The sequence below is a fragment of the Medicago sativa genome, chromosome 2 (genome assembly GCF_051527215.1).
Source record: "Medicago sativa cultivar Bolivia chromosome 2, Bolivia_mono, whole genome shotgun sequence".
Classification (NCBI taxonomy): domain Eukaryota; kingdom Viridiplantae; phylum Streptophyta; class Magnoliopsida; order Fabales; family Fabaceae; genus Medicago; species Medicago sativa.
Genome location: NC_140750.1, coordinates 56074936 through 56086569, shown reverse-complemented (window position 1 = coordinate 56086569; position 11634 = coordinate 56074936). Strand labels below are relative to the sequence as shown.

General features: G+C 32.0%; 1 long non-coding RNA gene and 1 pseudogene across 1 annotated transcript; one reads left to right on the top strand and one right to left on the bottom strand.

The window, feature by feature from the left end:
* The first annotated feature begins 2164 nt into the window (after nt 1-2164).
* Nucleotides 2165-3629, top strand: LOC146949126 (uncharacterized). Its single transcript, XR_015025381.1, has 3 exons — nt 2165-2497; nt 2762-3108; nt 3423-3629. It is a non-coding gene; the product is annotated as an uncharacterized LOC146949126 (long non-coding RNA).
* Nucleotides 3630-10599: 6970 nt separating this feature from the next.
* Nucleotides 10600-11321, bottom strand: LOC146949125 (cysteine proteinase inhibitor 5 pseudogene; annotated as a pseudogene).
* Between the last annotated feature and the right edge of the window lie 313 nt (nt 11322-11634).

The following is an 11634-nucleotide window of genomic DNA, read 5'->3' as shown; positions in this document are numbered from 1 at the left end:
AAACACCACAACTTCAACAAGCCAAAAAAAAGGGACCTCCAAACATAACAAAACCCACAACCTTGAACCTGCAAGCCTGCGAACAACAACAAACAAACAGAACAAAAAAAACAGATTTGGATCCAATCGAACCTGCACAAGAATGAAAAACTTCCGAGGCTTGAGCCACCGATCAACAACGCCCAAACCAGATTAGACCATCGACGAAACAACGCCCAAAACAACAACCGCGGACGACGACACAGTTTCCCACAAGAACAAATCGATGTCGAGAGATCCGGCACAAGAGGAGATGTTGATGTCTAAGTCATCTACTCACCACCATAACCAAATGCTACATTGAGGAAGGAAGATTTGGATGTGAAGGAGAAAGAGAAAAAGGAAAGGCGGTGATGAAATTGTCAAAAACATTTCGGGTTATATAATATGAATCGTCCCAAACTATGTTGAAGCTTGAGGTTTGGAGGGTTTTGCATGGTGCATAACACATAAAAAAAATAAACGACACAAGAAAAATTAGACAACATCATTTCACAACGTAAATAGCATAAGATATGATGAAAGGGAAGATGTTCCAAGAAAGGAAATAAGCCTTACCTCAACTTTTTTCCACCTCCATCTTCTTGCACCACAAGTTTAACGTTAGGTGTTAATAATGTTGTATAATAAGCATCAATGTTAATGTAAATGTATTATGAAAGATATGATCTATTAATAAAATGAGAAATTGATTCATTTTTTGTCATTTTCAATTATGACTTCTTAATATTATACGTCAATGATGTTATGTAAATATGAGAATTACAAAGTTTCGGATTATATAATCCGAACACAGTTTGGATTATATAATCCGAACAAAGGGTATTTTGGGAGGAAAATAGGGCGCATGTGAAACAAATAGGGTGGGAAAAGTAATAGTTGGTTTGAAATGGTATGGGCCTAAAAGGCTTGACCAAATCATTCTTTGTGTCATTCAATAACAAAGCTCATAAGAATACAAAATTTCTTTTTGCACCCTTCAAACTTACTTCGTATTATGAAATTTATAAAATTGGAGGGTTTTAGAGTGAGTTTTTACACTTTTCATATCATATAATCTGAAACAAGAGGGTCGCATGAGAAACCAGTAGGATGGAAAAAGAAATCATCTTAAGAATATGACATTAAGGTCACTTAACGAACCATATCCAAGTCCACCGAGGTGAACACCTACTCTTATTGCATGATGCATCACATGATCATGTCATCACCTCAAGAGACATCTCATCGTGGAACGACGTGCAACACTTGATAATGCCTTAAACACCACCGTATTTACAGGTTAGGATAATACCTTACAAGTAGTCATATGTATGTTGATGATCGTCACATTATCTATCTTGATATTTCACGAGAGCTAGTCAGTGACCTTGATCGTTGTCTCCGATTGATTGGAACATATAAATGATTCAACCAGGCTAATAACACTCTGACTTCTGATGGAATTGGGTCTGCACCTCTAGATAAATGGATGATTATGTCGGTCATGGACTTTCTTATTGCACGGTAATATAATATGTAGTAGTTCTATTGTCAGTAAAAAAGGACATACAAAATTTTTTTCCTTTTACGAGTTGCACCGTCCAAAAGAACCTGAATCATGTGTCTTACACATGTCAATGCCAACCATTTTTATCAGTAAACTTTTTTTATTTATTTTTAGTTGATATTTATTGTTGTTCATGTGTAGCTATCATTACTCATATCTGAAGGAAATGTGTAATTATATTTAAAATTAATAAAAAAAAATTGTGTTAACTCTCATGTTCTCAGATGAGGTTAACACCGACAATCTAAAATTTGGTTAAGAGGTACTTAATAATATGATATAGAAAAATATAATAGTTACTCGTTTAAATATTTTAATTTTTTTTTTTACACTTTCAATAGAAATTGGTTCTAGGGAAAGGTAAAATATAATTCAAAATATTACTATAAATCAATCCCTTATTCTTAAAAGCTGTTACGCATTGCAATTGCTTAACCCTACAACTTTGCCTCTAATTTTGCTGCATTAATTGCCAATTAGGTTAACCCTAAAAACCTTCCCTCCTTCTGTTATATTTGAATTTCAAATTTTGCCTTGCCATTATTAACTTAAACTTGGTTTTAGCATTTTGTTTACTGTGATAGTTTCCAATGCTCAATTTCTCTCTCATCAAATGTGAGGAAAGAGAGCTATCGCTCCATCTATCCATACCCCAAATTATCTCTTCACTTCCTCTCTCTGCATGAAATCAATCACATCCTTCCCACCATCTCACCAATTCGAGTTCGGATCTACGATCCCTCACCGCCGCCGCGAGCCGCCGCGAACCACCGCCTCCTCTCTCCGGCAAAGATGATAGCAATTCTGTATCTCACAACATATTTTAATTACGGTTTGCTATTTGCTTTCGGTCAATTCCGTGATTTCTTCCGAAAAATCTTCGACTGGTGCAGTTCCAATAATCTTCAGGTTCTTCAATTCTCAGATTCTTTTTTGGTCAATTTTTATTGTTTATGCATTTAGATTGAACTGAATATGTGTGTTCTTCATGTAGCTTCAATTCAGATATATTCTTTTTTCAAAAAAAAATTCCGATTTTTATTGTTTATGTGATTAGATTGAACTGAATAAGTGTGTTCTTCAATTCGAAGATTTTGTTTTCAATTTTTTTTTTTCATTTCGATTTTGATTGTTTATGTAATTAGATTGAACTGAATAAACGTGATTTTGCAGGGTTATGCACCGATCTGTTTAGGTTTTGAAATTTTTTATATTCATATCTCTCTCTCTCTCTGCGATTTGCATGGCTGAAAATGAATTGACATCATAACGAAGCTAAAATGAATGAGATCGAGTGTGGTTGATCATATTTCTTGATCGCTGGGTTTGAGGAAGCTAATACGGTGGCTGTCCCTCTTTGTGAATGTCAATGTGATTGTTCAATTGAGATGAGAAAGCAGAGGAAAGTGGTTGATTTTTTTGCTGCAATCCGGTCTGGATTCTTTGGTGTTGTCTGTAATTCATGGAGATTTATTTCTCATGATTGCAGCTATTCATTAATCATGGTTTGAACCATCTGGGTATGGTTTCTCTAAAAATAAAATCTTCTGCTTATTGATGAATTTGATATAGTTGTGTTTTTTTTTTTTTTTATCTTTTTAGTTATGCTAATTTACTTCATACAATTATTGAATATCAATTTTAGTAAAATTTGTCGTTGTATTTTTGACATTATGAATCTTTCTGTTTCATATCTGATATTTTTGTGGAAAATATGTATCAAGGGCATTAAAAGTTTTTAGAAAGTGATTATTTTGTTTAAAAAAGTGATTTTTTTTGTTCACGAAAAATGTTGTAATAGTGGATTCTGAGATTGTTTCCTTAATGAATGTAGTGTGAAGTTGGTGGAACAAGAACTGTGGCAAAGAGAAGAGAAAGGGATGATTGGCATCTTGCCTTTACGTGATATTGCTGCTTCTGCTGAAACTAAGCAACTGGGTTTCACAGTATCATATTCTATAGATCAAAGTTCCAAAGTTCATGGTGGTTCATCATATTCTAATACCAAAGTTCAGAATGATGTTGTTCATTGGGATAACAGGTATTTTAACTCTCTTAAAAGAATTTTATATAGTTCATTTGAGCATCTGCATGATAATGTTGTAAGAATGCATGCAATAAGCTAATATTAGTGTTGTTTTTATGTTTGTATTCTTCTCTACTTTTATCTAATAAGACAATACATAATTATTTTTTCATGATGTTGTGTTTTTCATCCTTCTATTTTCACCCGAAAAAGATAATTATTTTTTCATGATGTTGTGTTTTTCATCCTTCTATTTTCACCCGAAAAAGAATGTGAGTTGAGTTGTGCTTGACTTTTCAGTTCATGAAAACATATGATTTTTTTGTATACTTTGTAATTCTGTTATGTTTCATTTGATTTGATAGTGTGGGTTCCGTTCCTAATGGAAGTCAGGTATTTGAGAAGCTCCCAAACATGGATCTTGCTCTAGACCTAAAATAAGGGATTCAACAGTTGAAGTACCTGCAGCTTTCCAACTAATGGAATTTCAAAATTGAAGGAGATCAAAGAGAAATTGACAGTAGAAAATAATGTATAATTGGTTAACTATAATTGATCTGATGTCAACTATACATAGTTCAGTGCATTTTTGGACATGGAGATTAATGATTATATAAATTCTTTTGTGTATATTTTGCATAGTCCGCATCATATGCAACATCTATTTTGGTTAGTAAGTTCTTTTGTGTATGTTTTGCAGAAAAATTGGGCAAGAGATCTGCTGGGTTTATCTCCAACTGTTATGGCAATGGGGTTTTGCAACTATTTTTGGAAGCATCTATATGTGACTACGGTTCCTTTTTTTTTTTTTTTGGTATTGATTAATAATGATCATAGGTTGGTGTTTTTATTTTCAATTAAAGAGTGACTATTTATTTACTTACTTGCACATGCAACCACACTCTACTATGTTTTAACTCTTTACCTTCTTTGTATAATGGATCATCATGAGACCACATAGTAGAATTTCAGAAATCTTAGATTCAATTTTCTATAATTGGCTGCTTGAGCATTATATTTGTATGAAAATCCTCACATATCAACATCGGTGGTTTGTTTTTTTTACAACATTAAACTTTTTCCTCTTTGTGCTTATCAATATAATTGTCATTTTCTGTTTTGTTTTTTTTTTTTTTGCATGGATAGTTTCATTAGGCATTGTCCTTAGTTTGTGAGTATCTCTTTGTATATAGGTAAACTTTTTATGATTTTGCATTTTTCATATATATTAACTACTAACTTTTGGTTTTGGACAGTCACATTTTTTAGAGCTATGAACATAGAAATTGTAACGAAAAATCATGGTTGTATTGCTTTGTTGCAGGAGTAATTTCTCTGTTATCTTCTGCAAGAGTTACTATAAATTTCACATTTATAGGACCCCAAAAAAAATGTTTTTATTTGCTTGAAGAATATATTTTACAACTCACTTGATTGATACTATAATTCTCATGCAATATTTTAACGTGTGGGCCCTAATTCTTTCGACATTTTTGCTAAATATGTCTCATTGAACAGTTCTAGGAAAGTAAATTTGTTGCATTTGTAGACCAATTCTCCAGTTTGTATCATAACTTCTAATGTATACAACAAGTACGTACATGTATTTGATTTTCTCTGTTGTGCTTTTGGATCATTCTTTCTCCCTTCCAATTTATATGCATTAGGTATTTTCATCTTTGAACACCAACATCTATAGAACACAATTATCATTATCGTCCCTATTATTTACACATCTTTTGCTATGACTTTTTAAATTTATTTTAGATACATCATGGAGCTTAAAAATTATCTTATTTTGATGTGATGTGTTTGAAATTTCAAGTTTATAATATACTTACCAATCTTATCTTAAATTCCATCAAACAAATTTAAATATAAAATATTTTATTTTTAATTTAATTAATACTAAAGTTTCCCGTGCATCCAGTCTAACGTCATGTATGAAGAAGTATTTTGAAATGTGTAATACCTCCTATTATGTATTTTGTTGTAACATTCTTGGTTGGCGATATGATATTTCACCAAACGATACATTTTGTGACTCTGGTAATGTTCTTTACGTAGTTTAATAATTTAAGTTCCATTCCAAAATATTACGTTTTATTGAGTATCAAAATATTTCAGCTCATAAGACCCGTGCGGCGCACGGGTCGGCGATCTAGTTTTACCCTTAAATCAAATCCAAAACATTTAATTAAATATAATAACTTTGGACTCCATCTTATAATATCTCATTGAGATAAAATTAATTTTACTGCCAACAAGCCTATAATACTTGCAATGGGGTTAAAACTATTTTGCGAAATTAAATTAACTAGTATGAATGTATGATGATGTATTGTTTACGTGCCTGTCACATCCAACTCGTGTTTAATTCGATTATGGTTTATTTACTGTCTGTCTCGCTGCACTGTTGTGCATGTACAAATTCTTTATTACAGTGAATAGTAGTCACGCCTGTCTTCAATTTTCTATGAGTCAAACACGTTTCTGCTAAAATTTATATGAACACTGGGGTCTCATCCTGCAGTTTAAAAGTGTACATTAAAAACGTTGCAAAAAAGAGATAAAAAAATGAGGAGTGAGACCAATAAGTAAAGAAGAAAGAAATAGAAACAAACAAAGAGTGATCAGATGATTATTGGCGTGCATATCACTAGTACTCCAACTAAGACCCTCCAAAAAATTGGTACAATGACTCTCAAAGGTAACTTCATATCAATATTTGTTTTTGGAATAATTTCATATCAATATATTTCAATAAGCAACTCCATGTGGAATTCGCATGAGGAAGAGAGTAGAGGCAATTCATTCAAAATATCATAAACATTGAGTAAATACTCAAATTCATCCTTGAATTTGCTAGGATCAACCAAATTCGTTCTTCAATTTATCGAAATAGCAAATTCAAGGACGAGTTGGACTCAATCATTATTTGTAAAGGTTGGAGTTTGAACTTTAGATTCTTCACTTCTTAATGTGCGAATTTAGTTACTATGCAACTTGATCCAAAAAAAAAATTACAATAAAAAATTTGGACATAAAAAAAATTACAATAAAAATTTTTAACACCTAAATGTGGTTTTAGTTTGGTGTTAAACATGGAAAGTAGTTCCATTAAACATCTCCTATACTCTTAGATGTTGTATGTTTGATTCTACTAATAATGTAAGATTGATTTGGACAAGTTCAATTGTTGCTTTCGAAGAGAGTCCGTTTTGCATCCATAATTGATTCTAACTTGAAACTAGAATTTGAAGTTTTTTATTCTATAATTGTTTTTTAGGCTCAAATTTAGTATTCAATTCACTTTTATTTGAATATATCACTTTACCTTCACCCCACTTTTAATCTAAAATAATTTTACAAAATTAATTTGACAATTTTTTTTCGCGAAACCTAACACACGCTAAAGCTCTTGAAAGTCTTTGGTTTTGCTCTACTAATTCTACTTAACTTCTGAGATTTATGTAGTGGACCCTCCATCTCAATAAATTAACTTAGGGTTATGCTAACCAAAGATGATGCGTGATTGATAATAGTTAATACGACGAACCCCAGCTACTTTTCTAATCGTGATGATGTGTTTTAAAGATAAACTAGAAACCATCATTTTCTACTTGAATGAAAAAGACTTGACTGGTCAACAAAGACCACATCGTGAGAGTTAAGTTTTCTAAATTTTAGAAATACACTCGACTAAGACGTGATAGAGAAGGTTGTGTTGTCGTGGCAGCATGGTCACCCTCTTCAAGCTAGGTCCTCCCATGAGAATTAACCACAATTATTATGCTTCTATTCATGCTGTCTGGGCCAAACCTATGTAAGCTCTAATTTGGACCTAGCTAAGATTGGGTTCGTATCATTCCCTAATCACAAAGCAACATATCTTTAAACCTTACAATTATTTTTATTGTATGTCGGTTATGCTTTGTTTATGCGTCATGTGTGAGAACAAAATAAAGTAGACTAAAAAAAGAAAGGAAAAAAAAAAACAAATCAAATGAACAATGAAAAGTGTGCTTAACATTCTTTTTTTATTATTGAAGAGAAAAAGTTCATAGAACATCTCATATAAATTATAAGAAAAGAAATCACGTTGAATGTCTTAACTTTTACACTGAAGTCCCAACTAATTAAGATGCCAAAGGCTACTATGGTGGATGCAATGTTGAATGTCTTAACTACACAGGATTTCAAAAAATAAAAATCTTTACTTTATTTTTTAAATATTTGTAAAAAAACCTTTCCTTTTTTGCCGTCCCACATATGTACATAATGTTCAAATGGAGAAATGAATCGTTTCATGTATAATTATCATATTTGTCGTCCCTCATTCCTTCAAAAAAAAAAAAAAGAAAAATATTTGTCGTCCCTCATATATGTATATTGCTCAAATGGAGAAATGAATCGTCTCATTTATAATTAGCACATGAACGAGTAAAGTGCGATCTTTTATCGATTAAACAAAATGTATGATATTTCATCATTCAAATTCATCTCATTTAAATTTCTCATGTGTTTTTCTTAATTTTTCAATGGTGAAAACCTATGAAGCCCCGATACGGATACGGATACGGGTACGATACGATACGGGTACGCGAATACGTCAAAAATTTGAAATTTAGGATACGATACGGCTTGGATACGTTTACAATTTTTTTTAATATATATATATATATATATATATATATATATATATATATATTAGACATAAACGCACAAAAAATAAATAGCGTGAAATCTTAAAACTAATTACACCAAGTCAAAATACAATGGACCATTCACCAACTAAGATAGCATCCTTTAAACCAAAACATACCATATAAACAACCTGCACCATGATGATACTAAGGTAGTATGAAGATAGTCACCCTTTTCAAGTAATGGTCAATATAATGATCCCAATTTACAAAAATTAATACTTGTGATCAAAATACAAATAAAAATTTCAAATAAAAATTAAATTAAATTAAATCATTCGTATACTTATGGGATACGTATCCGGGAGTATCCTTAACGTATCCTTAAGGTATCCAATATATTTTTAAATAAAAATTAAATTAAATCATTTGGATACTTCTGGGATACGTATCCGGGAGTATCCGCGGAGTATCGGTATCCGATACGTATCCGACACGGGTACGGCACCATTTTGGAGTATCCGGGCTTCATAGGTGAAAACTCTTTATAAATTTAGACATGAGAGGATTCTTTACCTCAAATAGATTATATTATTAGATAAAACGCCAAAGAGACTCTTCAGCTGTCCATTTGGCATAAATATTGTCCTTGTCGGAATAATGTCACGTAAAAGTTCATTAAATAAACATCAATATTTTGCATTATCACTGTTTCCGTTGTCGGTATCACTTTTGTATTCATAATTTTTAATTTTCTTTCACGTATATCTCTAAATATCTAAAGCATGCATCATCATATGTTATGCTGGAACACTAGTTGCAACACTATGTTGGCTGTATTCATTTTCATTCTTTCTCATGAATATGTTTTTCTGAATGTTGATTTGTCTTGTTTTATTCATCAAATTATGCTGTCTACGAACTTTCATATTGAATTGTCGCACGACATTAACATTTTTATAGGGGGGAATGGTGACAAGTAGTAGGCAAAATGTTTGTAAAAATAAAAGGTACTAGTCAAAAGTAATTGCAAAATAACTTAATTGAAATAAAATCTGAACACTTAAATGAGATGATTACATGAGTTCAACATTCAACATGTAAATTTTTCGTTGGTGAATTATTTATAAAGTAATCTTTGAACATTTTTGGTGAGTCTCATATTCAACTTACGTAAACTTTATTTTATTTTATTTTTCTCTATTTTAATGCGGCAATAACGTCCAACATATCAAATATCTTTGCAAGCTGCTGCACTTACCAAACTAAATTTAGAACATCAATAAATAAAACAGGCAAATGTACCATGCTTTTCTTTATGTTACCTTGGTCATCAGATTAAAGATCACCAACAAAATTTTCATGCTTTTCTTTATGTTAGAAAACGAATCGTACTTATCTTTAGTTAGTTGTTGCTCTCAGTTCTCCCAAACTCGGCAACATTTTTATTGAAGACGTAAAATCCTTTAGCTTGGTGTTTTGCCATTTACTATAAACTGAGACAGTAGTACACTACACATACACTGTCAATTAATTATTATATATGTATATTATGCTGGTTTGTACCAGGGCCGGCCCATAGCCCGTCGAGGTTGGGCGACGACACCGGGCCTCCAATTTTTTGGGGCCCAAAATTTTTTTTTTTTTTTATATGTAAGACACGAAAATAATGGTTATATATCTAATAAAAGCAAATTATTTCAGTTTGTACAGCTTGCTTTAGTGGCATGGCCACTTTTTGTTGAGTGTGAGGTCATGTGTTCAAGAGTTCAAGACCCACCAAAGTATGATTTATAATTTTTTTTTTTTTAAAATGGCTTATTTATTTTTTTTGGGGCCCGGAATTTAATTTTTTTTGCATCCCTTATAAAATTAAAACCGGACCTATGAATTTGTTAAGACGGCCCTGGTTTGTACATTCCAATAATCAGTCCTGAATTATGGTCGGTTTGTTGTTTCATAAGATCACAAACCAACAATAATTAAAAATTCTCGTAAATTTTGTCCAAAAAAAATATTGTAACATTTTTTTTTTTTTAATAAGCAAACGATGAATATTATCAACACACATGAGTTTGTGAGTGTAAGGACTAACGTTAGATTCCCGCAAAACACACCTTTGGAAAGGGGTTAGGATTTTCATGTGCGGCTAAAATCTAAATTGAGGATAAGTTTAATAGCATACTCAACTCGTTGAAATTTTAGAAGTCTTATGCGAGTCAAATTTATGTTGTTAGTGTCATATAGTGGCGGGTAACGCCGACCCCAAAAAATGTTATAGTGGAATTGGTATAGCGGATAAGAGGTAACCGCTATTGTGAAGATTGAAAATCAATATATTAAACATAAATTCCAACAAGATACTTCAATAGTCAAATAGAAATATACACACAAAAATAAAGGGACAATCATACTTAATAATTACAATCAACTTCATAATTTTCCATGAAAATAAGTTCAAAATGGCGTCAAAATCAAGTTTTATTGGTATAAAATAATAAGACATAGAGGTGAATGATGCTATAAGATATCATCACATAATAACATTTGATAATTCAAGCATGAACAAGTGCAAAGGAAGTAAGCACGTAGTCCCCCCATAAATTCTCATACACAACAGTTTCGTAAGTATTAGAAACCGAACCGTTGCTAGCGGAAAGGGTGAGTTTGTAGTTAGTCAGTCCAACCGCTTGAGATTCACCCTTGATGACCTTCTCAAACTTCAGCTTCGTCTCACTTCGCTTGTTGTACCTGGTGACGGCAAAATTGGCGATTTTGGTAACTTGAGGATCGTTGATGTCATTGATGGGGCTATAACCACCTAACCCAAATTCCTCCCATTGCTCCCACGCAGCCGCTGAGGCCATTAGAACAACCAGGAGGAGGAGAAGGAATTGGATCCTCATGACTTTAGTGTTATCTTTTCAAAAATTCGATAAGGGTACGCTAGTGTTGTACACGGTAGGTATGAGAGTTTGAATGTTAATAGGTTACGATTGTTGTATTGCTGTTCCAAGTATTTATATACACTCAATATGTGTGTGTCTTGCCTTTGGTAGTAACAACCTAAGCTTACTTTATGGTAACAACATTGTTGATTTAGTATAGTTTGTTACATTTTTTTTTATAGATAAATTGTTGCATTGTTGATTTAGTATAGTTTGTTATTGATTCAAAAAAAAAAAAAAGCAAGCGGATAGGAATGAAATTTGTGTGCAATGCATTTTTTTAGATGAAATTTGTTAGGTTAAATAATTGTAAACCTAATAAAGCAAATGAGCGGGAAAAAATTAGGTTAAGTTGCTGCAGACGTAACAAAATTAATAAATAAGGATACCACAATTTTTTATAAGGGTATATTTGTAAAAATATGT